The following is a 5,166-nucleotide window of genomic DNA, read 5'->3' on the forward strand; positions in this document are numbered from 1 at the left end:
ATTTAAGTGTGACCCAACTTGCAGAGAAAACATTCTTATTTTAATGAGACCAACTTAAAGATACCTTCAAGTAATCCAGATATCCCAGAACTCACCAGCCTGAAAGATCACATTTATTTTTCATAACCAAAGCATGAAACTCAAGCCTCCACCAACCTGATTGCTGGAAATCAGGCTTCTATTTTCAAAATATCCCCTTGGTGTATCTTGGGGTACTTTCAGTTGCAGGCATCACACAGGGTCCACTCTGTTCTTTGCTTTATTCTCCCCCAGGTTGCTGCCTTCCAAGTAAGTGAGAAGAGGCTTCACCATTTTCACTGCCCATCTTGCAAGGCCCAAGGTCAACACCAAGAGTGCTATATCCAGATGCTGTCTCAGGTTCCCATCTTCAGGGTATAAGGCATTGCTGGGAGAAAAGACTCCAAGAACTCCAGTTCAGGGTCTCACCTTAGCCCTGAAGCAGCTCAGCTTGCGGTCCATTTTGTTGCACATGGAGAGTTTTGAAAGCTTTGGGCTGGAATCTCACCCCTTACTTGCTTAGAATTTCATCACTTATCATGTAAAAATATGATTCTCTAGATTCCTGGGGCCCAGGAGGAGCTCAAACCAGAGGAGCTCAAACCCAGGCCAAAAGACCAGATGGCTGATTGTTTTCTGGTGGTTGTCTGGAATCAGATTCTGAGGCAGAAAGTTGCTTACCAGAGGTGTACTGGGGAAAGCTCTTGAGAGTGGCAGTGTTGAAGTTTACCTGAGCCCTGGGTTCCCAGAAGGCAGTAGCAGTTAAGAACTCATCCACCACGACCACTCTGTTTTGTTCTGGAAATGGCTAACCACAAAGGACCATCCAACACTGGCATATTTGCATAAGCCCAGATAAGACCATCTCTATCCATCTACTTGGCCTCTGTAATACTCTTGAATGAAGCAAATGACTCTCTTGTCTCCTGCCTTTATAAAATTCGAGCCCCCTTCTTTTTCTTTGAGAAGTTCCTTATTAATGAATATTCTACCTATTGCATCTCCTTAAGTGCCTTGTGCCATTAATTCTGTCTTTGACCAGAGACAGGGCTGTGAGGAGGTTAGGGAGGAACAGCTGAGCAGTAGAAGATGCCAAAGGACAGTGTAGTTGCAAATGGGGCCTCAGCTGATCCCATAGGGGCTCCAGAGCTGACGTGGTCCTTCACAGCTGTCCCAAATTCAAGCAAGGACCCCCAGCCTTTCTGTCCTTGAATTAGTCAGTTATCCAGCCCTAGGCAGGAGATGTAACCTGGAGCAAAACAGTTCTCTGAGGCCTAAAGTGATTCCCAGTGAGAAGAAGCAACTGTGACCTTTCAGCAGCCAAATTCCCAGGAGCTAAGGATGGTGCCAGCATGGGGGACCTGGACCAAGGTATCCACTCCACTGATGGGAAACTAGCCATGGATCTTCCACATTTCTGCCCTCCTTCCATCCCAGCCCCCAGGGAAAATGACTCCTTCCTTCTCAACTTAAAATCGAAAGCTGCCATGAATATCAGTGAGCGGAAAGGATGCAAACAAAGCTGGGATGGAGCTAAGATACAGAAGATAGCCAGGAGCAACTGGGCAAAGGAGAGGGGCATGCCCTCTACATACCAGGAGTGTTTCTCAAACTGTGGTTCACAGACTTTCCCATGCTGGTCTCTTAATGCATTAAACTTGATAACATGCCACTTTATACTTTTGTTTCTGAAATGAGTTAGCAATTTCCTCATGAATATTTAATGAAAATAAAATTAAAAAGCCAACTGACACCATTTGTTGCTACCTAATCAAAGTTAGCTCAAGTCTCTCCATTCTTTCCAAGGAGAGGTTTTACTGACTACATTCCCATGAATTTGTATCAGCTTGGGCTCAAGACAGAAATATTTTAAGTCACTCTTTTGTTATAACGAGACTGATCCTTTGTACATCTTTCCTTCTTCCCAGAAGCAGTTACTGAACTCCTATCCTGTGTCAGGTATCATATTATACCCTGTGAGGAAGACAAACTTTTTTCTCTATCTTTCCCCCTGTGATTACTGCCTCCATAAGGCACATATGACTTTGCTGGGATGATGTCAGTGACAAGAGAGAGGCAAGATGCAGAGTAGTTAACTGAGGAGCCAGGGTTAATGAGCATGTGAAGACAACATTGTGTAAAGTGTTTTTTCTAGATTCTAGAAATCTGGAATCTAGAAGCATTGCTGGTCTAGTGGGTAGCTAAATGGAGACACAGGGTAGTGGGAGGGTGTGATTTTTTTCTTTGTTTTATGTTTCGTTCTATAGTGGGAGAAACTGAGCATGTTTAAGTGCTAATGAGAAGGAACAAGGAAGCCAGTAGACAAGATTGGAAATAGAGGAGATAGGCTCCTGCATCTGAAAATGGGTGAGAAATGGGATTTGCTTCAGACAGAAGAGTAGGTCTTTAACTGTGGTTGGAGGGACTTCCCTGGTGGCACAGTGATTAAGAATCCGCCGGTGTGCCTACAGATTCTGCCTGTGTGCCTATTGCTCTACCTTCTCTACAAGAGAAGCCACCACAATGAGAAGCCCGTGCACCGTGACAAAGAGTAGCCCCCGCTCGCTGAAACTAGAGAAAGCTCACGTGCAGTAATGAAGACCCAACGCAGCCAAAAATAAAAATAAATAAATTTATAAAAACCTTGCCTTCATGAAGCAGCATAGAAAAAAACTTATTATGTAAAATTTTTTTAAAAAGTACAATGACGTAACTGTGGTTGGAAAAAGGAGAGGTTAGAGAAGGAAGTCAGAAATGGAAGGACAGTTGGACTGATCCAGGGTTATGGCTTTTCCAGATGATACACAGGACAGTGAAGACTCAAAGCAGGTAAAGGGGTCAGCCACTGACTAATTGAGGAGATAGATCTAGCATCTAGATTAAAAGAGAAGAGGGGCCGATAACCAAAGAAAACAGATGGTTTGGGAGAAAATGGAAGAGTTTAAAGTTGGGAGCTATCAAATGGGTTTTTTAAAGGCAGCGTTGAAGGAGAGAGAGAGAAGAGTAGTAAGAGCAAGCACTTACGAAAAGCCAGCCATTGTTCTAAGCCATCAAGTTGAAATAACCTGAAGAGACATAGGCTATTATTTTCCACATTTTGTATAAGAGGAAACTGAGGCACTAAGTGGTTAAATCATGTGTGTAAGGTCACACAGCTAAGAAGTGGTACAGCTTTGGTAAGTCTGGTTTTAGTCTCTGCTTCTCTCTGCTTTGACCAGGCCAGAGAGGAGAGTTTGAGTTTGTTATTTCAGGTTGGCAGTGTGGGTGATGACGAGGTCCAGGGTCTAGGTGAGGATGTGGTCTAGGGTGGAGCATAGCAATGTGTTGATGAAGTGGGACAGGTGCTGTACCTAGTCCACTACAGCTCTTTGGCCCTCTCCTTTTGCTCTGCAAACAGGACTGCCGCATCCCAAGGACCTTCTGCTGGTCTTTGTCATTGCAGCCTCATGGGGCCACTGTCACCAGCTAGGCTTTGACTGGGTACCCAGTAGAGAAGATAACTGTGAAACCAACCCAAGAGGAGCTGCATAAGGAAGTTCAAATCAAAAGATCCATCCAGGGCTTCCCTGGTGACACAGTGGTTGAGAGTCCGCCTGCCGATGCAGGGGACACGAGTTTGTGCCCCGGTCCGGGAAGATCCCACATGCCACGGAGCAGCTGGGCCCGTGAGCCATGGCCGCTGAGCCTGTGCATCCGGAGCCTGTGCTCCACAACGGGAGAGTCCACAACAGTGAGAGGCCCGCGTAGCGCAAAAAAAAAAAAAAAAAATGGAGTTAGTAATCGTGTGACTGGGATCATTCTTGAGGAATGCTACACAAAGCCTGGCTCACAGTAGGACCTCATTCATGGCAGTGGGGGGGGGGCGAGGAGGAGTAATATTAGTAGTCGTGGAAGGAGGAGGAGGAGGAGGAGCAGGAGAAGGAGAAGGAGGAGCAGGAGGAGCAGGAGGAGGAGGAGGAGCAGGAGGAGCATGCCACTGTGCTATTGGGTCCTCCCCAGAGTCCTCAGAGCTCCTTCTCCACCACGCCATGGAGCACTTCAGATGGAAGCTCCAGCATCCAAGGAGAAGAGGGCACACACTCTCTCCAGGCCTCAGCACACACCAAATCCTTGTTCAGAGACCTGATGGATGAAAAGGTGGCTGATTTCTTGCATTTCATGGTCCTCAATTATTGACTGAAGGAGCCCTTAACAGAGGCAGAAATGCTGAAGGTTGTCATCAGAAAGTACAAAAACCAATTCCCTGTGATCTTCAAGAAAGCTTCTAAGTGACTAGAGGTGATCTCTGGCATTGATGTGAAGGAAATGGATCCCAAAATCCACCCCTATGTCCTTGTCAACTCATTGGACCTCACCCACGATGAGATGCATAGTGATGACCAGAGCATGCCTAAAAATGGCCTCCTGGTAATCATCCTGGGTGTGATTTTCATAGAGAGCAACTGCACCCCGGAGAAAAACATCTGGGATTTCTTTAATATGATAGGCGTGTATGCTGGGAGGAAGCACTTCATTTATGGGGATCCCAGGAGGAGGATCAGGAGGAGGAGTAGGAGGAGGAGGAGGAGAAGGAGGAGGAGGAGGAGGAGGAGCAGGAGGAGATGGAGGAGGAGAAGGAGGAGCAGAAGCAGGTCATAGATACAGAGGTGGTGGGTGGGATGTGGGCAAAATGTGTGAAAGGGGCCAAAAGGGACAAACTTCCAGTTATAAAATAAATAAGTCATGGGGAGGTAATGTACAGCATGGTGACTATAGTTAATAATACTGTATTGCATATTGGAAAGTCGCTAAGAAGAGTAAATCATAAAAGTCCTCATTACAAGAAAAATAATTTTTGGTAACTGTGTATGGTGATAGATATTAACTAGACTTATTGTGTTGATCATTCTGAAAACTCAAAGGTTTTTATAATACAAGCTGATGGCTGCTTCCAATATTTATATGGAAATGCAAAAGACCTGGAATAGCCAAAATAACTTTTATTTTATTTATTTATTTTTAAAATTTATTTATTTATTTTTGGCTGCGTTGCATCTTCGTTGTTGCATGTGGGCTTTCTCTAGTTGCAGCAAGCAATAATCAACACACTGTTGTATTGGTATAATGATAAAAATATATAACTGGAATGTGATAGAGATTCCAATAATA

The sequence above is a fragment of the Mesoplodon densirostris genome, chromosome X (assembly GCF_025265405.1).
Source record: "Mesoplodon densirostris isolate mMesDen1 chromosome X, mMesDen1 primary haplotype, whole genome shotgun sequence".
NCBI lineage: Eukaryota > Metazoa > Chordata > Mammalia > Artiodactyla > Ziphiidae > Mesoplodon > Mesoplodon densirostris.